A 25,020-nucleotide genomic window follows, 5' to 3' on the forward strand; every position below is an offset into this window, starting at 1 on the left:
GTTAGTATTATCTTCACCATTAGGACTATGTTCACATTATGCTGGCCATACTCAAATGTCACTTCTACACAGCTTCCTGAATACCTTCACATAATGTTGCTGTAAGCTTACTTAACTGCAGGAGACACAAAGCTCTGGCTCTTAGTGAGCAAAAACTGCCTTTCATTTCCTGTATGAAAACACGAAGCACCAAGGCACCTGTGTGTCTTAGATAGCTATGTGTTTGCCTTTGGCTCAGGTCATGATCTTGGGGTCCTAGAATCAGGCCCTGCATGGGGCTCCCTGCTCAACAGGGAGTCTGCTTCTCCCTCTTCCTCTCCCCTCCACTCATTATCTCAAATGAATAAATAGAATATTAAAAAAAAAAGAAAAGAAAACACTAAGCATTTTTCCTGGCCTTTAGTAGCTCTTAATTACTATTTACTGAATTGATGAATAAATGCATGGCAGTCTTTTGAAAGTAATGAGTGTGTCCCCCTCTTCCCCACCATGTCTCCTATCTTTAACTTATTCTTCACACTAAACCAGAGACACATATCTAGTTATACTTATTAATATATGTGAGTGGACTCAGCTGCCCATAGGATCATTCCAAGCTTGCTTACGATTCAGCTGGTAAATTGAGCATATGGGTTCATCTCTCCTCCTTCTAAAAAACCCACTGAAATGATGATAGAAAGTACAAAGGGTAATGCAGTCTAACAGATACAGAGACTTGGAGGAGGAATATCAGCAAACCAAAAATTTTAACCAGTTTCTGGGAGACTAAAAATGGATAGGTTCACATTGATAGGTAAAGCAGAAAGGAGGGAAGACTCATGGCTCAATATATGTAGAAGAAACTAGTGTAAGGCGAACCAGTTTTTTTTTTTTTCACGATAAATATATTAGATTGAGCAGTGGAAAGAAGCACAGAATCAGATGACCAAGGTCATTAAGAACTACGGACCAGAAGCTCCTCCTGGCTTATGCCACCCTCTTCCTCTGCTACTGTGTGTGCAGTTCTGGCATTTGTCTGTAGTTTGAAGCCAGATAGGTACTCTTCAGAGAAATAGTACCACTCTTCCTGGGAAGAATAAAACTTCTCAGATCAGGGAGTAGTGCTTCTGAATAGTATCTTCTTTATCTTACATTTGAGAGTGGGAGGGTTGAGAGCAGTCTGCCTTCTTGCTTTCCTCCTGTACACCCTAGCTGAAGCCCACACATCAACCTCACCTAAATAGAATTCGCATCCATCTTGCTTTTTCAGCAACAAGACAGCACAGTCCATGCATCAGTTAACCATCACTCAACTATAAGTCGTCAGTCAAAGTTTAGCAACCCTTTGAGGAGATCCAGCAGTATGAAAAAGAAGCACCAAGGGGGAAAAAGAAGCAGAAAATTTGGTCTCTAAGGAAACATAATTCATAGTAGGAGAGAAAAGTTTTTTTTTTTTAATTGAAGTTCAATTTGTCAACATATAGCATATCACCCGGTGCTCATCCTGTCAAGAGCCCCCCTCAGTGCCCATTACCCAGTCACCCCAACCCCCTGCCCACCTCCCTTTCTACTACCTCTCGTTCATTTCCCAGAGTAAGGAATCTCTCATGTTTTGTTACCCTCACTTATATTTTCACTCATTTTCTAGGAGAGAACATTTTTAAGTAATTTTGATTGCTCATACCTACCAAACAAGAACAGACTGTTATGAAAAAAAATGGGGATCAAGAAGAGAATTCATAAAAATAAAATTAATAATAATAGTTGAAGGCCTGGAATAAACAGCCAAGGAATTTTCTAGAATGTAGAACAAAAAGACAAAGATAGGATGCCTGAGTGGCTCAGTGGTTGAGCATCTGCCTTTGGCTCAGATCATGATCTTGGGGTCCTAGGGATTGAGTCCTGCATCAGGCTCCCTTTAGGGAGTCTGCTTCTCCTTCTACTTATGTATCTGCCTCTTTCTGTGTGTCTCTCATGAATAAATAAATAAAATCTTTAAAAAAAGGGGAAAGACACTGAAAACATGAGAAAAAAATTAAAGAAAAAATATAGAGTATCAATATAGAACAGCTGAATAATAATTGTCAAAAGGGAATATATAAAATGAAAAGACAGAAATATTCCAGAAGTATAAGCAAACAAATAAAACATAAAACCAAACCAAAATGAGGAAGTTTCTCAGCACTGGCATAAGGGAAAAGTTTTCAGTTTGAAGACCACTGAGTGCCAAGCAGAGTAAGTTGAAGTAGATCTTCATTTAAACATGCCTTGATGAGTAAATTGAAGAAGTTAAAAATCTTTCAGTGACAAAACAGATTTTATATACCTAAGACAATGTAAAGAGATGGCATAGTAGGGAAAGATGAATAATGGAGGGAGTAAAGAAAGGGGAGTAGGTCCTTAATTGTACATGTAGCTCACCTGCTTTTATAAGCCAGGCAATTGTGATATGCTTCTAACAAAAACATCTTGAAGACAGATGGCCTCTTATCTCTTGGAGCTTAAATTCATCATATACAGGAAGTAGTCTACAGATACTATCTAAATCAATAGATCAAGAGAAAGAGGTCAAAGCATATTATAAAATGCATAAACACCCACAATAAAATGACTAAAAAATGTGTTTCCTGGGAGTATGGAGGAGGCAGTGGAGGGAACAAGTGTGAAAGTGCTGGTTTGTACATCTTTTATAGTGAGGCATCACTCAATAATGTTTAAAGTTGATTGAGAAAAAGGTATAAATACATAGTCTTTCAGTTTCAGGATGACCAACAGAAAGACAAATATCGGAAATGGTAAGCATCAGCTCCTTTAGTCTCTATGGAGTAGGGCCCAGCCCATGGGAGAGGGGTTTCTTTTTTATCTGTATCTTCCTGAGTGGTTTGAATATATATACACATATCTCTTATAAGAACAAATAAAAGTTTTAAGAAAATGCCTTTGCAGGGCCCGTTAGTCCTTTCATTATCTTTTCCTTAACTCTTTTTTCAGTTTTGTCTCTTGCTTCTCCTCTCCTTCCCCCTCCCCTAGCCCTACACCGGAATCATACAGAAACATTTGCTGTTAGGATGCTATTTGTCTTTGTGTCTTTCCCAAATAATTGCTCGGCCTTAATGTTTTATCCAGATTCTCCCCAGTCAACTCCTTATCATTCTTTAAGACTCCACTTCCACATCTTCTGGGAATTCTGGGGAGAAATAGGAGGTCCTCGGCCCCTTGGAAATCCTTCTATTAGAATGCTTAACACATGGTATTACAGTTTCTACACCATTATCCTCATGGACTGTCTTTGATAAATTTGGTTGAAAGAATGAATGAATGAATGACCAGGACATCATCTTATGCTTCTTATGGTTCTGGCCTCCCTTTGTGGATCATGCTACAGTTTTTTTTTAAAATACTTTATGAGATACAGTGTGAGTATATGTAGGGTTAGGCAGGGAGTAGACAAATTACTAAATTGAAATTATTTATTTTACAGGTTATTTAAATAATATATTGAGAACAAAAATAATACCATTTGTTGATTATTATGTGATCATCACTGTGCTGTTAGCTTTGTACAGATAATCATGAATTCTCATAGCCATTTTACAAGATTGTTGTTGTTTCCACTGTTGTTATGTTTCCATTGTATTAGTTTCCTATGTCTACTGTAACAGATGACCACAAACTTGATGGTTTGAAACAATTGAAACCTATTCTGTCAAAGTTCTGGAGGTTGGAAGTTCAAAAGCTGCTATCACTGGGCTGAAATCAAGTGTCAGTAGAGATAGCAACACTCCTTCTGGAGGTTCTAAGGGAGAATCCATTCGTTGCCTCTTCTAGCTTTTGGTGGCTGCTGGCATTCATTGACCTGTGAGTGCATCACTCCAAGTTCTATCTCTGTGGTCCCAGTGCCTCTTCCTCCTCTGTATCAAATCTCCTTCTGCTTCTCTCCTGTAATAATATATGTAATTGCATGTGGGGCCCACCTGGGTAATCTCCCCATGTCAAAATCCTAACATTAATCATATCTACAAAGACTTTGCCATATGGTAAAAATTATAGCTCCAGGGATTAGGACACAGATATCTCTTTGTGCAGGGAATATTTTCCACCCCACCAAAGCACACTTTACAGATTTGGGAAAAAAGGGATTAAGTTCCTTTGCCCAAGGACACACAAGCATTAAGGAGTAGAGTCTGGATTTGAGTTTGCATCTATTTGATCTGAGAATCTGTCTGTCTCTTCTCTCCCTCTATCCCTAAATAATGAGTAATACCCTGAGACATTTGCATTGTTGCTTTATTCTGAGTCACATTTAAATGTAAAGCCCCTGTGTTCAGAATTCAAAGAGCAGACCATACCAAGAGAAATCACTGATGACACAGGCATACACTCTAGGTTGGCTCAACACTTGCATTTATTTCCCTTATTGTTGAAGCCGGCAGGAAGGTGATGAGGAGGGAAGGCTGATGTGCACGCCTCACAGGGATGGGTCAATGTCTCATGACCTTGGCTGCTGTTGACTGTCAGCTCTTGTGTCAGAGGCCTCTGCTAGCAAGATTTCCTTCTGTCTAGGAGGCTGGAGTCATTTCCCAGTCTTGGGGAAGTGACTTTCCAGTGTTGCAATCTGCACAGAACCCAATCCAGTGTCCTTCTTCAGAGTTGCAGAGAGGTGAATCCTCAGGCTCAGGGATGGTGTGGCAGCTCAGCCTCTAGCCTCTATGCTAGGATTTTTCCTAGGGCACTAAGGACTACAGCTCTAAGAACTATTAGTTCCACCAGATTTTATTTAAATTCAAACAACTTTTTATATTACTTTTCAGCTATAAATAAAATTTCTCCTTTTCAAAAATGTTTGTTAAAAACATTATGTTCAAAATGAAATTTTGGGGATCCCTGGCTGGCTCAGCGGTTTAGAGTCTGGCTTCGGCCCATGGTGTGATCCTGGAGTCCCAGGATCGAGTCCCACATCAGGCTCCCTGCATGGAGCCTGCTTCTCCCTCTGCCTGTGTCTCTGCCTCTCTCTCTCTTTCTCTCTCTGTGTCTCTCATGAATAAATAAATAAAATATTAAACAAAACAAAACAAACAAAAAACAAAATGAAATTTTATATTAAAATGTTTATAATATTTCCTAAGAATAATATGTTTAGATTTAACAAAGTGTAGTGAAAACATTCTGCCTAAACAAGTTTGCTTGAGGGGAGTGCAGAAGTATCTTTGCAAAATATTTAAATTACACAAGTCATAATTGTACACATTCAAACAATACAATTGCAGATAGGGCATTCCTTCCTTAGAGGTAATCACTGTGAATGGTGAATAATTTGGGGTGCATCCTTTCAGTCCTCTGTTTATGCGTTTTTACATAAATATCTAATATATTTACTTTTATTTTCAATACATGGGATCATATTGTGACTACGTGCTTTTTAAAAAATTATTTATTTATTCATGAGAGACTCAGGGAGAGAGGTATAGAGATAGGCAGAGGGAGAAGCAGGCTCCCTGCGGGTAGCCCAAAGTGGGACTCTATCCCAGGACCTGAGCCAAAGGCAGATGCTTAACCACTGAGTCACCCAGGTGTCCCTTGACTACTTGCTTTTTAAAATAAACAGAACTTTAGAGGTGTTACAGATCTGAACTTATAAAAAGTTGTATAGTATCCCAGAATGTGGGTATTTAATATAATCCCTACTGGACATTTAAATGTTGCTTTTTCTGTTATTAAGGCAATGCTATAAGAAGCATATTTTACATGTAGCTTGAATGTTTGTGCAACTATATATGTTTAGGGGTGGATTTTTAAAGTGGCATACCCTTTCCACTATACCAAAAATGGAAAGATTGGTGCCACACCAGATTTGAGTCAGAGAGCCCCTCTGAGAGCTCAGAAGTTTTAAAGTCTGCAGCCAGAGTTCATATTATAACATAGATAAAGCCTTCTGGTAACTGAACTTTATCAAGAGGCTCCTTGAGGTATGTCTTGAAGAATTCATCTACTAATCCTTCCAACATGCCCATTGCTACCCTTGAAGTTGATTGTGGTTCTCTTCATGTTACTAGGTTAACTTCATATTTCTATTGTTTCTTTTCATGGTGTATCTGTTAAGATTTTATTTGGCTACAACACAGCACACTTGACTGCAGTGACTTTCCCAAATAGATTCAATTTGCTTATACAAGAAATCCAGAGGCCATTGTACAGGTCTGGCATGACAGCTCCATGACACCCATAGAGACTGGGCTTCCTCTGTCTTCCTGGTCTGCCACCTTTTGCATGTCTCTTTTATCGTCATGGCTGCAAAATGGCTGTTTTGCCTGTAGGCATGATATCTGCATCCTGTACTAGAAGAATATGGGGGAGGCTATGGGTAAAGGGCAAAGACAAAAGCTGTATGTCAGCTGAGGGTGTCAGAAGAGCTTTCCCAGAAGCCTCAACCAGTGGCCTCTGCCTACATGTCAGAACTGGGATGATTTTTCTGGTTGTAAAGTTTTAGGGGGGAGATGAGCATTAAAACAGGGTACTTTGTGACCAAACTGTGTATTTAGTTAATAAGAATGGAGGGAAGAATGGAGATTGGGTAGAAGCTAGCAATGTCTGCCACCCTTGACAATTCAGGTGAAAATGTCTTGAACAAAGCCCTAAGGACGTGGAATACTCACCACTGATTCTAAGTAAAGGCCTTAAAATGCATGGCATATATAAAGCTGTAATAATAGTTTCACAAATAAGAAATTACTTATTCTACCTTTCTAGAAAAAGAATGTTTTTCATTTTTCTACACTTTATTCTGGTCTCACTGAATAAGCACTTGTGATTTTTTTTTCTTGCATACCTTCTACATACATACAGTCTAAAATAACTTAAATGTTATATTCTTTGCCTCTTCACTTAATGTAAGTATATTAATACTTTGGTATCCAATTTTCTAAATATTCATTTAAAAGAGCTGTAGTTGGGACGCCTGGGTGGCTCAGCGTTTGGGTGCCTGCCTTTAGCCCAACGTGTGATCCTGGAGTCCGGGGACTGAGTCCCACATTGGGCTCCCTACGTGGAGCCTGCTTCTCTCTCTGCCTGCATCTCTGCCTTTCTCTCTGTGTCTCTTATGAATAAATAAAATCTTAAAAAAAAAAAAAAGCTGCAGTTGATTCCACCAGTTTGATATTTATTTATTGTTTTATTTATTTAAATCTATAATATTATACATTTAGATTTTTCAATTTTTAAAAGATAATGTATAAAATGTTACAAAGGCTTTTTTATATATTGCTTTTTATTTCTTTAGGACTCATACTTTATGGACACATTTCAACAAAATGAAATTGGCGTTGTAGGATATGAGCATTTTTATGATTGTTAGGAAAGGAACCATGCTATTTTTGGGAAAAGTTTTTACCAATTTATATTCTCATCATCACTGTATCTGTGTATCTCTTTTAACACATTAAATAAATGGAATAAAAGAAAGAGAAACAAAGAAGGAAAAAAAGAAAAGAGAGTTGTCCAGAATTGAATCAGCTCTGCCCTCTTGTGGTAAATCTTAAAACTTTAGGGCAGGCTTTTTCTTTCTCAAGAGCTTATTTTTAGAATGTTGTGCTTAATGCATTGTCAGCCACTGATTTTTTTCAAATAGAGAGTGGGAACCTCAGTATTAGTTTTATAGACTCAAAGAATAAGAATGATTTAGGCTTGAAATCCACAACATTACTGAAGAAATGACCTACAACAGATCTGTAGGGGAGCAAGTAAATTCTTCTGCTGATTAGGAATTGGTGGTATTGCTTGAGAAGCAGTCTTCTGAAAGGGCCGGTCCTTAAATGCTGATTTAAAGGAGGGAAGAATATTTGACTGAAAATCTATATATCTATATCTGTATCTATATCTGTATCTATATCTATATCTATATCTATATCTATATCTATATCTGTATCTACATCATGATGAGAGAGAGGGAGAGAGAAAAATATCCAGAGGAAACAATAAAGATTGTCTAGCCTAATTATTTTATTTTGCAAGTGAAGAGACTGAAAATCAGGGTAATTATGTGGCTTTCCCAAGTAAAAACTCCAATAAATGACACAGAACTTGTGGTTGCCCTGCTAGCCCTGGCTTTTGCTACTGGACTCCATAGTCTTTCCATTAGATTTCTTCTTAAAAAGTATGAGCACCAAATGAGATAATTCACAGGGAGTGCTTTGAGAAATATTCAGGATAAATACAAGGAAGCAGAATTATTAGATGATATAGCAGAGAGGCTGTGGTAGAGTGTGATTTATATCTGTAGCATAGTCTGCCTAAAATCACTGAAATAGCAGAACTCAGAAGGGTCTTTAAAAAGTCATTTTGGTCCACTCAACTTATTGGTGGAATAAATGCATCTTAAATAATCATTACCACTATATGCTTAGCTTGTCCTAAGTGTATTACATATACTAATTCTTTCAGTCATCACAACCACACTATGAAGTAAATTCTGTTATTAATCCCATTTTATTAGGAACCTGAGGCCTGGAGAGGTTAAGTAACTTGCTATCATCACACAGCTTTAAGTGGCAGATCCAGGATTTGACTATAGGCAGCCTTACTGTCTCCCTAAACTACATTTAATGACATCAAGTGCTCAGGCTAGAAGCCCTTTTTCTGGCTACTGCATAACACACTGTATCTTCTCTGTTTTGCATGGTTGTATCTTATGCTGGAAAATTGAAGGAGGCCTCAGATCTCTTTAGACAGGAGCAATGTAACTTTGTTGAAAGTCCAAATATTATCAAAATGAAGTAAGCGTTACAGCAGAAGAGTTAATATTTTATTAGTTTTCTACTAAATTAAATAGTGGAGAAAGAGCTATGGCCAGGATCTTTTTCTTCTTAAAGCCAGAGGGGAGATAATGTAAAGTGTCTCCTTTCTCATTAGAAAGTCAACTTATGTTTACTGCCAGTCTTTTTAGCAAAAGGCTGAGGTTACTTTGAATAAGGCAGATGGAATCCCTGCCCTCAAGGTGTTTACATTCTTGAGGAATTGAGTGTCACTTAATTGATCACAAGGGCAAATGTAATAATTGCTGTAAAAAAGGAAGAATATATGGCAGAGTATAACACTGTGATCTATTTTAATATGGTAAGTTAGATAAGGTTTCCTAAGGAAATAACATTTCAGGAGGAAGAGCACTTCACGAGGGAATAGAGTGTGCAAAATACTGTCACAAGATGGAAGATGACCCCAGTAAGGAACTGAGAAATGACTGTGGTAGGAACACCTGAGAGCAGGAGGCTCCAGTTGGGATGAAATAGAGGTGATGGACAGATCATACAAAGCTCTCTCGGATCAGTGAATGATTTTTTTGATCCTTCTCCCAAGAGTGGTGGGGAATGATTAAAGGGCTTCAAGCTGGTGTGTGTGCGGAGCAGTGAGTGGAGTAAGAGATGTTTCAGTCTTGCAACAGTCTGAAGAATGGATTGAAAAGAAACACTGGTGAGAGTGTGACTAGGAGATGCCCTTTCCGTACTAGGTGGGAAGATAACGTTTTGGATAAAAATAGAGGCAAGGTGAAAAGGTGGATCAAATAGATATTTAGGAGGTAAACTAGACAGGATTTGGTAATGGATTAGATAAGGTAGATGACAGGAGGAGATTGTTACCGAAGCCTTCAGGTTTCTTAGAGTGCAACTCAACAGATGGTGCCACCCTTTGTTGAAATAAAGAATACCGAAGGATGGGGAATGTGGTAGCAGAGCTCCTTTTAGGACTTCAAGTGTTAAATCCAAGGAGGTATTTGAGTTCACAAAACTAGAGTTTATAAGAGACAGCAGGGAATAAAACGTGAGCATCACTGAAGTACAAATGGTCATAGACGAGATTGCCTAGGGTGTGTATGAGAAGAGGGTCTGGATGAGTCTGAAAGAACTCTACTATTTAATGGCCAGAAAAAGGAATGTGAGCTTGCAAAAGAGACAAAGAAAGAGTTGAAAGGTAGAGAAAAACTAAGGAGTGGTGTCACAGAGGATGCAGAACAAACATTTTCACAAGGAACTAAGTATCAGTTATCAAATATGCTAAAAGGCCAAGAGAAGTAAAACTGAGAATGTTCATTGGATTTAACTACATGAAGGTCTTAGATGGTCTTGGCATGATAGAAGCCAGATTAGACTGTGCTAGAGAGAATAGATAAGGAGATGGAGATGGGAGAATAGAAAGGTTGCTGAGTTAGTCAAGTTAGTCTGTTCCCAGAAAAACAGAACTAAAAAATATATATAATATATATATATAATTCATATACATAATTCACATATATAATTCACACAACACACACACACACATATATATATACACACACACATATTATATATATATATATATATATATATACAATTCATATATATATATGAAAAGATTTATAAGGAACTGGCTCACATAGCTATGAAGGCTGACAAGTCCCAAGGTCTGCAGGATGAGTCAGCAACTGGAGAGCCAAGAGAACCATAGTATACCTCCAATCCAAATGCTGGCAGGCTGGAGACCCAGGACATGCTGTTTCAGTTAGAATCTGAAGGTAGGAAAAAGCTAGTGTTCTGGTTCAAAGGCAGTCAAGTAGGAGGAATTCTTTTCTTGCTCAGGGAGGGTCATCCTGTTTTGCTCTACACAGGCCTTCAACTAATTGTGTGAGGCCCATTCACATTAGGGAAGGCAATCTACTTTAGTCAGTCTACTGATTTAAATATTAATCTCTTCCAAAAACACCCTGACAGACACACCCAAATAATGTTTGATTGAATATCTGGGTACCCCATGACCCAGTCAAGTGGACACAAAAATTTCACAGCTGCTACTGAGAGACCAGATAGGAGACTGAGAAATACCCACTAGATTAATTGACATGGCAAAGAGATGGAACAAATCATGCCATAGATGGCCAAAGAGTGCATGAGAGGTGATGACCTATAGATGTTTCATTTGGGAAATTGTGTTGTGAAGGAGAAGAAAGTGGAATGTCAAGCAAGGTTAGAGTAAGCTTGAGGGATTCTTTCTTTCTATTCCTTCCTTCCTTCCTTCCTTCCTTCCTTCCTTCCTTCCTTCCTCCCTTTCTACCTTCCTATCTTTCTCTCTTTCCTTCTCAAGGTAGAGAATTAAAAATATTTTGAAGGGGAAGATCAAGCAAAAATAAAAGATAATAAATATAGAGTTCTTGGGAAGTAGGAGAGGATGAAATTCTTGCCTTTCCTTCTCCATTTTCCTGTCAAATCTCAATTCATAATATTGATGGGAACATCTAGGACTCTCACTAGACTAAACCTTATTGTCATGATTTCATCACCATCATCATTGGCATCATCAAGAAGCATTTAAATTTCCAAATCACATAAGGTGTGCCAGAAAGAAACATCATTTTTGTCTTGTCTGCTCTGTCTCAAACTCTGGCTAGAAGGGATAGTTTAGTCTGGTATGCCTTAGATAGGATGCACACAACTGAAGAAAGTACAGAGCTTTTTGTTCATCTGGGAAAATTTGTTTTCATTCCACATACCAAGTTGACACCATGTTCAGGAATAATGAAGATCATAAAAACCCATTCGGTAGATGTTCTAATTTAAAATATTAAAGGTTGAACCACTAGGGTTTTCTGAATCTTTGTACTAAATGTTAAAGGTATGTATAAATGGTAAAATTTACCTTTATTTTCTTATTCTTTTTGCTTTCAACATTTATTGAAGAAGCATTTAGGAAGCATTTACCAGATGCTAACAGTATTCCTGGCACTAGAATAGAATGGTGGGCAAGGAATGTTTCCTGCTTTCAAAGGATTTGCAGCCTGATATAACTAGGATACATACAAACAAGTAAAGAAGTCACTTGCAAGTCACAGGCTTTATGCATAACAATTCACTTAATTCTTATAAATTCTCTAAGGTAGGGAGTATTGTTGTTTCTATCACATAGAAGAGAGATATAGTATGATGCAGTAACTTACCCAAAGTCACACACTAGTGACTAGTCAAGCTAGCAAAGGTTGAAGAGGAACTCAAGCAGTCTGTACAGAGTGTGCTCTGACCACTACCAGGTACAGCCTCTCAGGCACAAAGCTTGGGAGAGAATCAGACTGTGTCCCAAAGCATATCAGTAATGGGTAGCCAGAATTGGGACAGTTTTGGAAAGATCACTGAGCATACTCTGGAGAACAAATGTGTATGGGCAGGTCTGGAAGCAAGAGGAGAAGTAAAGATCAAAGCTGATTGGAAGGAGAGGAGAATGGGAGAACTAAGAATTTAACCTTGAGGAACATAAATAAAATTGTGAAATTTCAAATATTCTGTTGGATATTTGAATAGTTAAATGTGCAAATCCAAAGAAGATGACTCTTGGAGAATGAGGTCAGAAAATTGGCCAAATAAAACATTGGTATCCCCTCGACAACAATTTGGCCTCCATCCACAGACAAAAGTGACTTTGAAGGGGGCTGTGGGATCCAGGTGGGAGATTGTGAAAGCCTGATGCAGTCCAAGAATGAGGAGAGCTGTTTTGTGAGGACAGGTCCATACCCAGGCAGTTGGCTCACTGACTATGGTCTTAGCTATAGACCCAAAATTAGCTCTATACTCCTGAGGACTCACCTACAGCTCTTTAACTTTTGTTCTGTCACTAGCACCTTATAACAAGGAACCTAGGAGAAGTCTCGCTCACCTGTAAGAGGTAAACAGATCAAAAAAAAAAAAAAAGAGGTAAACAGATCTCCATTCCAGCTGTAGACTCTAAAACAACCCTTGAACCAGCTCCAGCCCCTCTCAGCTGCAGTCTGGAAACCCCTGGAAAAAACTAACTTAATCATCCACAGATGAGAAGCCTTTGTGGAAGTCCAGGAGTGTAGTGGAGAAGTTCCAGTATGCTGCTGGGGCAAAAAGTCTTGGATTGATGCACTGGAGAGGGTAAGAGGAAAAGCATCTTAATGACTCCTCCAAAAAAATGGTTAGAACTAATTACCAAATTCAGTAAACTTACAGGATAAAAAAAATCAATGTATACAAATCAGTTTTGTTTCTGTACACCAACAAGAAAATATTTGAAAAAGAAAGAAAGAAACAAACAAAAAACCAATCCTGTTAGTAGCATTAAAACAAAATATGTTGGAATAATTTTAATCAAGAAGGTGATCATCTATACAGTAAATTTCATGATTCTGATGAAAATTATTAAAGAAGATACAAATAAATGGAAAGATATCCCATGTTCATGGATTGAAAGAACTAATATTGTTAATTTGTCTGTATTATTTAAAGCCAACTATAAGTTCAAGGCAATCTCTATCAATATTCCAATGACATTTTTCACAGAAATGAGAAAAATCAATTATAAAACTTGTATGGAACCACAAGAGACTCTGAATATTCGAAGCAATCCTTAGAAATACAAAGCTGGAAGCATCACACTTTCTGATTTCAAATTGTATTACAAAGTAATGGTAATTAAAACATTATGGCATCGGCATGAAATCATACACATAGATCAATAGAACAGAATAAAAAATCCAGAAATAAACTCACACATTTATAGTCAACTAATTTCAACAAAGGCACCAAGAATGTACAATGGGGAAAGGATAGTCTCTTTAATAAAAATGGTGTTGGGAAAGCTGGATATCCACATGCAAAATAATGAAATTGGATCTTTATCTTACCTTATACAAAAATCAACTCAAATGGATTAAAGACTTAAATATAAGACTTCTAAACTGTGATTCTCCTTAAAGAAAACACAGAGGGTAATTTCCTTAACATTGATTGGTCTTGGCAATGGTTTTTGGATTTGACACCGAATGCAAACAACAAAAGCAAAAATAAATAAATGAGACTATATGAAACTAAAACGTCTCTGCACAGGGACACCTAGGTGGCTCATGTTGAGCATTTGTCTTTGGTTCAGGTGGTGATCTTGGGGTCCTGGGATCTAGTCCTGCATAGAGTCCCACATCAGGCCTCCTGCAGGGAGCCTGCATCTCCCTCTGTCTGTATCTGCCTCTCTCTGTGTCTCTCATTAATAAATAAATAAAATCTTTAAAATAAAATAAAATAAGGGAGGGGAGGGGTGGGCAAGATGGTGGAGGAGTAGGGTCCCCAAGTCACCTGGTCCCACCAACTTACCTAGATTACTTTCCAATCATCCTGAAGAACCTATGAATTCAACCTGAGATTTAAAGAGAGAACAGCTGGAACGCTACAGAGAGAAGGGTTTTCACTTCTAACATGGTAGGAAGGTGGAAAAAGATAAAAAAGCATCCAGTGGGGGCGGGGCTGCGAGGAGCGGGGCTCAGGCCGGGAGGGCCCGGGAGAAGCGGGGACGGGGCCGCGACGATCCCCGGAGTCTTCCCGCCGGGAGGGCGCTCGCAGGGAGCTCGGGCGGGACCGCAGGAGGCAGCGGAGCCCCCAGGTTCCCGGGGCCACTAGCGGGAGGGCGCCCGGGGGAGAGCGGGCCGAGCTCGGGGAAGGGCCGGAGCCGCGCCGGGGGGCCTCGGGGAGGAGCCGGGGGGCGGGCGGGAGCTCCGGGCGGAGGGGGCTGCACCTGCTGCCTTCGGGAGCCGTGGCCCGGGAGCGCGATTCCAGTGGTGCAGGCCCCGGAGCCCAGGGCGCGGGGGACACAGCCCGGGACCCTGCTCCCCCGGGACAGGCGGGGGCAGGGAGGGCCCAGGACAGCGGGGACGCTCCTGCCCCGGGGCCCCTGAGCTGTGCAGGGCAGCGCCCCCGCCCCCCCCGCCCCCGGAGCATCCAGGCCCCTGCGGACTGGTTGCTACGGTGGTTACTGGGGAGCTGACTCCAGGGCTGGGGGGCGGCCGCCGCCAATGGTGGTGTCCCTCCTGGTGTCACCCTGTGCCTGGGAGGGGCGGCCGCCAGGGAACAGGGGCCTAAGGGGTACACAGCTCTGACTGAGCCAGCACCTGGCAGGGGGCGGGGCATCTCCCCAGGTGCACACACCTGAGAGTCAGCACAGCAGGCGTCTCCCCCAAAAGACCCGCTGGAAGGACAGGGGAAAAGCAAGTTCTTGGCCCAGCAGCACTGGAAAGCTCCAGGGGAAGTCGAGGGATTTACAGTATATAGAACCAGAGGATACCCCTCCTTGTGTTTGTTTTTGTCTTTTGTTTTTTCCTCCCTTTTTTCTCTTTTTTTTTCCTTCCTTTTTCCAGTACAACTTGTTTTTAGCCACTCTGCACTGAGCAAAATGACTAGAAAAAAGAACTCACCACAAAAGAAAGAACTAGAAATAGTACTCTCTCCCACAGAGTTACAGAATTTAGATTACAATTTGAAGTCAGAAATCCAATTCAGAAGCACAATTATAAAGCTACTGGTGGCTCTGGAAAAAAGCATAAAGGATTCAAGAGCCTTCATGACTGCAGAATTTATATCTAATCAGGCCAAAATTAAAAATCAATTAAATGAGATGCAATCCAAACTGGAGGTCCTAACACCAAGGGTTAATGAGGTAGAAGAAAGAATGAGTGACATAGAAGACAAGTTGATGGCAAGGAAGGAAGCTGAATAGGTATTACCTACTGAATAGGTATTACAATGACACTAAATTCATATCTTTCAATCGTAACTCTGAATGTGAATGGGCTAAGCGATCCCATCAAAAGACGCAGGGTTACAGACTGAATAAAAAAGCAAGACCCATCTATTTGCTGTCTACAAAAGACTCATTTGAGACCTAAGGACACTTACAGCCTGAAAATGAAAGGTTGGAGAACCATTTGCCATTCAAATGGTCCTCAAAAGAAAGCTAGGGTAGCAATCCTCATATCAGATAAATTAAAGTTTATCCCAAAGACTATAGTAAGAAATGAAGAGGGACACTATATCATACTTAAAGGGTCTGTCCAACAAGAGGACCTAACAATCACTAATATTTATGCCCCTAATGTGGGAGCTGCCAAGTATATCAATCAATTAATAACCAAAGTAAAGACATACTTAGATAATAATACACTAATACTGGGAGACTTCAACACGGCACTTTCTGCAAATGACAGATCTTCTAAGCACAATATCTCCAAAGAAATAAGAGCTTTAAATGATACACTGGACCAGATGGATTTCACAGATATTTACAGACTTTACATCCAAACGCAACTGAATACACATTCTTCTCAAGTGCACATGGAACTTTCTCCAGAATAGACCACATACTGGGTCACAAATCACATCTTAACTGATACCAAAAGATTGGGATTGTCCCCTGCATATTTACAGACCATAATGTTTTGAAACTAGAACTCAACCACAAGAAGAAATTTGGAAGAAATTCAAACACGTGGAGGTTAAAGAGCATCCTGCTAAAAGATGAAAGGGTCAACCAGGAAATTAGAGAAGAATTTAAAAGATTCATGGAAACTAATGAAAATTAAGATACAACTGTTCAAAATCTTTGGGATACAGCAAAAACAGTCTTGAGAGGGAAATACATCGCAGTAAAATTTATTGCGCAGCTCCTCACACCTGAAGGAACTGGAGAAAGAACAGCAAATAAAACCTACACCCAGCAGAAGAAGAGAGTTAATAAAGATTTGAGCAAAACTAAATGAAATAGAGACCAGAAGAACTGTAGAACAGATCAACAAAACCAGGAGTTCGTTCTTTGAAAGAATTAATAAGATAGATAAACCATTAACCAGACTTATTAAAAAGAAAAAGACTCAAATTAAAAAATCACGAATGAAAAAGGAGAGATCACAACCAATACCAAGAAAATACAAATGATTTTAAAAACATAAGCAGCTATACGCCAATAAATTAGGCAATCTAAAAGAAATAGACACATTTCTGGAAAACCACAAACTGGCAAAACTGGAACAGGAAGAAATAGAAAACCTGAACAGGCCAATAACCAGGGAGTAAATTGAAGCAGTCATCAAAAATCTCCCAAGACACCAAAGTTCAGGGTCAGATGGCTTCCCAGGGGAATTCTATCAAACAGTTAAGGAAGAAACCATACCTATTCTACTAAAGCTGTTCTGAAAGATAGAGAGGGACGGAATACTTCCAAACTCATTCGATGAGTCCAGCATCACCTTAATCCCCAAACCAGACAAAGACCCCAAAATTCCAAAAAGGAGAATTATAGACCAATATTCCTGATGAACACAGATGCAAAAATTCTCAACAAGGTACTAGCCAATAGGACCCAACAGTACATTAAGAAGATTATTCACCATGACCAAGTGGGATTTATCCCCGGGATGCAAGGCTGGTTCAACATGTGTAAAACAATCAACATGATAGATCACATCAACAAGAGAAAAAACAAGAACCATATGATCCTCTCAATAGATGCATAGAAAGCATTTGACAAAATGCAGCATCCATTCCTGATCAAAACTCTTCAGAGTGTAGGGATAGAGGGAACATTCCTCAGCATCTTAAAAGCCATCTATGAAAAGCCCACAGCAAATATCATTCTCAATGGGGAAACTCTGAGAGCCTTTCCCCTAAGATCAGGAACATGACAGGGATGTCCACTCTCAACACTGTTATTCAAAGAGTACTAACTAGAAGTCTTAGCCTAAGCAATAAGGCAACAAAAAGAAATAAAAGGCATTCAAATTGGCAAAGAAGAAGTCAAACTCTCCCTCTTTGCAGATGACATGATACTGTACTTAGAAAAACCCAAAGGACTCCACTCCAACATTGCTAGAACTCATACAGCAATTCATCAGTGTGGCAGGATACAAAATCAATGCCCCCAAATCTGTGGCATTTCTATACACTAAAAATGAAACTGAAGAAAAAGAAATTAAGGAATCAATCCCATTTACAATTGCACCCCAAAGCATAAGATACCTAGGAATAAATCTAACCAAAGAGGTAAAGAATCTATACCCTATAAACTACAGAACACTTCTGAAAGAAATTGAGGAAGATACAAAGAGATGGAAAAATATTCCATGCTCATGTATTGGAAGAATTAATATTGTGAAAATGTCAATGCTACCCAGGACAATTTACACATTTAATGCAATCTCTATCAAAATACCATGGACTTTCTTCAGAGAGTTGGAACAAATCATCTTAAGTTTGTGTGGAATCAGAAAAGACCCTGAGTAGCCAGGGGAATATTGAAAAAGAAAACCAGAGCCTGGGGCATCAAAATGCCGGATTTCAGGTTGTACTACAAAGGGGTGATCATCAAGACAGTACGGTATTGGCACAAAAACAGACACATAGATCAATGGAACAGAATAGAGAATCCAGAAATGGGCCCTCAACTCTATGGTCAACTAATATTTGACAAAGCAGGAAAGACTATCCACTAGAAAAAGGACAGTCTCTTCAATAAATGGCGCTGGGAAAATTGGACAGCCACATGCAGAAGAATGAAATTAGACCATACTCTTACACCATACACAAAGATAAACTCAAAATAGATGAAAGATCTAAATGTGAGACAAGAATCCATCAAAATCCTAGAGGAGAACATAGGCAACACCCTTTTTGAACTTGGCCACAGCAACTTCTTGCAAGATACATCCATGAAGGCAAGGGAAACAAAAGCAAAAATGAACTATTGGGACTTCATCAAGATAAAATCTTCTGCACAGCAAAAGAAACAGTCAACAAAACTAAAAGGCAACCTACAGAATGGGAGAAGATATTTGCAAATGACCTATCAGATAAAGGGCTAGTACCCAAGATCTATAAAGAACTTATTAAACTCTACAGCAAAGAAACAAACAATCCAATCATGAAATGGGCAAAAAGACGTGAACAGAAATCTCACAGAGGAAGACATAGACATGGCCAACAAGCACATGAGAAAATGCTCCGCATCACTTGCCATCAGGGAAATACAAATCAAAACCACAATGAGATACCACCTCACACCAGTGAGAATGGGGAAAATTAACAAGACAGGAAACAGCAAATGTTGGAGAGGATGAGGAGAAAGGGGAACCCTCTTGCACTGTTGGTGGGAACATGAACTGGTGCAGCCACTCTGGAAAAGTGGAGGAGTGGAGGTTCCTCAAAGAGTTAAAAATAGAACTGCCCTATAACCCAGCAATTGCACTGCTGATTTACCCTCAAGATACAGATGTAGTGAAAAGGCAGGAAACCTGCACTCCAGTGTTCATAGCAGCAATATCCACAATAGCCAAACAGTGGAAGGATCCTCCGTGTCCAAGGAAAGATGAATGGATACAGAACCTGTGGTGTGTATACACAATGGAATATTACTCAGCCATCAGAAACAATACCCAACATTTGCTTTGGCATGGGTAGAACTGGAGGGTATTATGCTGAGTGAAATAAGTCAGTCGGAGAAGGACAAACTTTATATGGTCTCATTCATTTGGGGAATATAAAAAAGTAGTGAAAAGGATTATAGGGGAAAGGAGAGAAAATGAGTGGGAAATATCAGTGAGGACAACAGAACATGAGAGACTCCTAATATTGGGAAACGAACAGGGGTAGAGGAAAGGGAGGTGGGTGGGGGGTTGGGGTGACTGGGTGATAGGCACTGAGGGGGGCACTTGATGGGATGAGCACTGGGTGTTATGCTATATATTGGTAAATCGAACTCCAATAAAAAATATACAAAAAGAAAGAAAGAAAGAAATATGATTATTGGGCAGCCCAGGTGGCTCAGTGGTTTAGGGTCACTTTCAGCCCAGGGTGTGATCCTGGCGACCTAGGATCAAGTCCCACACCAGGCTCTCTGCGTGGAGCCTGCTTCTCTCTCTGTTTGTGTCTCTGCCTCTCTCTCTCTCTCTCTGTCTCTCATTAATAAATAAATAAATAAAATATTTAAAATAAAATAAAATAAAAAATCTCTGCACAACAGAAGAAATTACAAAACAAAAAGGTAATCTTTGGACTGGGAGAAATTATTTGCAAGCTATACATCTGATAGGTGGTTAGTATCTAAAATATATAAAGAACTAATATGACTCAGTCACAGAAAAAACTCAGACAACCCAATTAAAAAACGGACAGAGGACCTGAATAGACAGTCCCCCAAAGAAGACATAAAAATGGTTAACAGGTATATGTAAAGATGCTCAACATCATTCATCATCTGGAAAATGCAAATCAAAACCTTTTACTTTTCGGAATGGCTATCATCAAACAGGTAAGAGATAACAGGTATTCTTGAAGATGTGGAGGAAAGGGAACACATGTTCTGTTGGTGGGAAAGTAAATTGTTAGAGCCACTATGGAAAACAATATGGAGGTTCCTCAAGAAATTAAAACTAGAACTATCATATGATCCAGCAATCCCCCTTCAGGGTATATATTCAAAGGAAATGAAATTGGGATGTCGAAGATGTATCTGCACATCCATGTTCATTGCAGCATTATTCACAATAGCCAAGATATGGAAACAGCCCAAGTGTCATTGATGGATGAGTAGATAAAGAAGATGTGGTACACATACACACACATATAATATATACACACACAGGAATACATTATTCAGCCATGAGAAAGAAGGAAATCTTGCCATTTGTGACACCTTACATGGACCTCAAGGACATTACATTAAGTGAAATAAAAAAAGTCAGAGAAAGACAAATATTGTATGATCTCACCTATGTTTGAAATCTAAAAAACCAAACTCGTAGAAACAGAGAGTGGAATGGTGGTTGCCACGGGTTGGAGGGTGGGGGAAATGAGGAGATGTTAGTCAAAGGGTACAAATTTCTAGTTATAAGATGAAGAAAAAAAGTTCTGGGCATCTAATATATGTTGCTAAGAGAGTAGATACTAAATGTTTTAACCACACACACAAAATAATGGTAATTTTAGCTCTATTGTAATCATTTCACAATATCTAAATGTATCAAATCATCACATTGTACACCTTAAACCTACACAAGGCTGTAGCTATTTCATATCTCAATAAAGTTGGAAAACACCCCAATAAAGTACTTGTGTCTTTGTTTAGCATTAAAAACTTTTTTAGTCTGTAACATAGACTCGGAACTTTGGTTAGACTGGGAGGAGGGTAGTAAATTGCCACTGTTCTGATTGCCACTGTTCTGAATGACAACACTGTGGGGATAGAGAGGTGTGTACATAAACAGCAGGGTAATAGTGAGGGGCAGACAGGTCCCTGAGATTGATGATACTAAAAAGCCTACAGAAGAACAAGGTCAGTGAGGAATTCCCCGTAGAGATGGGGAATAGCAGATACATTTTGGAAACTCCAATGCCCATTTAAATTTGAAGTTGGTATCTTCTATGGTATCTTCTACTCCTAAACTCTCAGAATTGGTCTGGCCCATTTCCTGCCTTGGATTGGTAGTGCTTGGGAGAAGAAAGGAGGCGGGGGTAGGTAAAGCAGAGATACAAGTTTCAGGGACCCCTGTTTCAGGGCACAGATAGTACATATTGGAGGAAGGGACCCTGGGAAGATGGGAGACAGGCCTTGAGTGACTTAAGCAATAATGATCAAAGATTGATGATTATTCTAGTAGAGGAAGTGAGAGTTTCTTTGGCAGAACATAGCAGCAGCATATAAATTATTTCAGGGCATAGTTGTTTTGAATTGTGTATATTGGCTTAAAAATCTTCATAGTTTAATGAGAGGCAAAAACTGAGCGAAAATATGAGAACTAACATCAAGTAGACACACAAGCAATTGTAGTGGCAAAGTGCAGCTGGGACATTTTGAGTGAAAAATGTTGGGTGTGATCAGGGAAATCTTCAGGAAGTGAGAAGCATAGTGTTCTACTCTATGTAGCGATTTCAATTTTCATTGAAGCCTTAGGCTTCCTTCCACTTTCTCACTTAGGGCTCACTTGTTTATTCCTTTGTTCCCACTCTAAAGATTTATTTACTTCTTTGAGAGACAGCATGCACACAAGTGAGGGGGTGGGAGGGACAGAAGGAGAGGGAGAGAATCTCCAGCTGACTCCCTGCTGAGCATGGTGCTCCATGTGGGGCTCCGTCTCACAACCCTGAGATCATGACCAGACCCTTAACCGAGTGAGCCACCCAGGTATCCCCCTTTGTTCCCACTCTTTTATCTGCAAAACTCCACAAAAGATGCATAGGGATAGAGGCAGGTGAGTCTTCTAGATGACTATGTAACCTCTACCTGAAAACTCATGGAGGAAGTAGGATATAAACAATGATTTAGGGAAGAGCAAGTGGTGAGTGGAGAAGAGAGAACAGAGCATTCTGAGTGGCAGGGTATGGTGGTTTGTGGTCATAAAGAAGTCATGTAGGAGGAGCAGTAGCTTGGTTTACCCCCTGAACATGGTGGGAGAAATAGCCAGCTTGTGTGTTCTTGAGACCTACTATGTGTCCGGCTCTGAACTACATCTTTTACCCACATTCTCTCATTCTCTCCTCTCTCTCACCCAGTGAGACTCGAACTATTATTATGCTCTTTTTACAGATGAAGAAATTGTGGCCCAGTGAAGACTAATATGTGAGATTTTTGGGGATAGTTTCAAGTTTTTATTTAAATTCCAGTTAACATACAGTGCAACATTAGTTTCAGTAGAATTTAGTGATGAACACTTTCATACAATACCCAGTGCTCATCACAACTAGTGCCCTCCTTAGTACCCATCATCTATTTAACCTGTCCCCCTGCCCACTTGCCCTCCAGCAACCCTCAGTGTGTTCTCGAGTTAAGAGTCTACTTTATGGTTTGCCTCCTTCTCTATTTTTTTCCTCATATGATCATTTGTTTTGTTGCTTAAATTCCACATAGGAATGAAATCATATGGTATTTGTCTTTCTCTGACTGATTTACTTCGCTTAGCATAATACAGTCTAGCTCCAGAGAGAAATTTTTAAAATCACACTGCTGGTAATTGGCAGAGGCATTTAATCCCAAATCCTGCTCAGATCCAAAGTTATTCCTAGAGCTGTCATACCAGTTAGATGCACATACCAGGACAGGGGAACAACAGTATTTCTAGTGTCAGTACCTGGAAGGTGTGTGTCAGTCCCTTGGGCCCATATTTCAGTCTTCAGGTCCTGTTTGAGATATAGAACATTGTGGTAAATCAAGTCATTCTCATTCAGTAGATTGGGAGGCTGAGGTACTAAGTTTCAGTCTGTATGGTAAAGACATTGAGCCAACACACCAGTATTAGGGTTTTACTCATTTCTGGGGGAGATTATTTCATTCTGTAGAGTACTCTGCAGAATTAGATTTCTGTGTACTTAATTGTTTTTGGTCTCGGAAGAAACTTATCTATGAATAACAACTACAGAATGCAGCTTGTGAATAATAAAGTGAGAGGGTTCATTTTCCAGTTGTTTTATCCAGTTGCTGTTGAGTTTACACAGAAAGCAAGGGAGCAAGGATTTCAGATTAATTGCAGTGGAGCACATTGAATAATGCAGGTCAGCGGTTGCCTTGCTCATGGGGAAACATTTTTAATGGATCCTTTCAAAAGTAGAGTTTAAACAATGTCCTGAAAGATTTACCTCCAGATTTCTAAGAAAGCGCGTCTTAATAAAGCTATCTTGGGGAGATTTTTTTTTTTTCATTCCTGTTCAGTATAAGCCACTGCCTTCCACTGATGGCTCAACATTTGAGTGTCTCCATATACCCACAAGCCTGGTGTACTAAAATTGGAGTCTAGCTTTGGAAGTCTAATGCAAGAGGTTTGAGACTGAGACCACTCTGAAGATAATATTTTAATTGTTGTGGCTAAGAACATGGCTCATTGCCAGCAGTTTCAAAATCTCCAGGAATACCGTACCCCTTGTTTCCTTTCTTGTTCAGGTTTTCTAGAACTGTTCCTGGGCTGCTTTACATCTGCAAAGAGGCAGGAAGGAGTGCTAAAAGTCATCTGTATAGGCTAATCACTTTTATTGCTAGTAAGAATATTTTTCCTTCCTTCTACAGCTAGCCCATGAAAAATAACATTCTGACTTTATGGCAAATGAACAAGGAGAGAGATTAAATCTATTGCCAGGTGAATAAATACAAAAAGTTTAAAAATGAATTCTTGTTTCATTGTTTGGCTTCTGCTCATTCAGAATTCCACTATCTGGGAAGATTTAATATTGGTGAAGTAAAAGCCCTGTTTGCTCACTATTTCATGGGGATTACTGTCATTTAAAATGAAAAATTTTTTGTACCTTACCTTCTCTTTCCCAGTCAAGATTTAGGTTGCAAAAAGGAGAGCAATAGTTTTAGAGGCAGTTTGCTCATTTAGGTGTCATCTCTGTAGGCTTTGTATTATTCAGACAGATTATCCAGATTCTTGATTTTTGTCCCTTCATACTGTGTTTTATAGCATTTTTGCTTCATAGACTAATATACTCAGTTTAAAGACTTCCACAAATGTAGGCAATTACTGCAGTTAAGTCGGGTAACAATTGACTAAAACTCTTGATCAGATTGGTTCTTTCCCTAAGTTCTCTGAGCCTCATTGCTCATATCTTTTAAAGGATATATATATATATATATAGATAGATAGATAGATAGATAGATATAGATATAGATATATAGATATATATAGATATATATAGATAATACCCAAAAGGTTCCTTTTTCCTTCTCTGTATTTGAATATGTGTTCTGGACAGCCGTATGACCTTGTACAAGACATTGAGCTTTGCTAAGGCACATTTCCCTCATCTATAAAATAAGGACATAGTTTGCTATCTATCTGATAGAGACTTTGAGGCTTGTATAAAGCAGCATATGTGGAGCTCTTTGTGGACTGTAAAACCTCCCATGGAGCCTATAAAGTATTAATGAACTGCCTATTCTACTCGCCTATGTATGTGCTTTTCCCTCTTCCAGTTTTGATGTCCCACGACCCAATATCTCAGATAGGCTTCCATTATTTCTTTAATGCACTGCACAACCATACATTTGTCCCTGGCATACTAGTTAGTGTGGCTTCCTCCTGCCTTCCTGGGGAGTGGGTCTTTTTAGTCTGCTGCTGGCTGAAGGCTGTCTACAGAGAAAGCACAACTTGCTTTTCCTGAAACCAAACACCATTCAGCTTTGAATCCCTAGTCATTATGCTCTTCATTGATTGCACACATATTTATTGTGCCTTATTTTGTCAGGACCTGTTCTTAGCACCAGGTA

At 39.4% G+C, this 25,020-nt stretch overlaps 2 long non-coding RNA genes across 2 annotated transcripts in view; one reads left to right on the top strand and one right to left on the bottom strand.

The window, feature by feature from the left end:
- Window positions 1–7,397, top strand: part of LOC144283192 (uncharacterized) — a 36,858-nt gene extending 29,461 nt beyond the window's left edge. Inside the window, exon 5 of the long non-coding RNA XR_013351612.1 lies at window positions 7,256–7,397. This is a non-coding gene — a long non-coding RNA (uncharacterized LOC144283192). The remainder of the gene's footprint in view (window positions 1–7,255) is intronic.
- The window catches only part of LOC144283194 (uncharacterized), a 93,341-nt gene that overhangs the window by 8,568 nt on the left and 59,753 nt on the right, over window positions 1–25,020 (bottom strand). The window contains exon 2 of the long non-coding RNA XR_013351614.1: window positions 22,892–22,940. This is a non-coding gene — a long non-coding RNA (uncharacterized LOC144283194). The remainder of the gene's footprint in view (window positions 1–22,891; window positions 22,941–25,020) is intronic.

The sequence above is a fragment of the Canis aureus genome, chromosome 14, assembly GCF_053574225.1.
Source record: "Canis aureus isolate CA01 chromosome 14, VMU_Caureus_v.1.0, whole genome shotgun sequence".
NCBI lineage: Eukaryota > Metazoa > Chordata > Mammalia > Carnivora > Canidae > Canis > Canis aureus.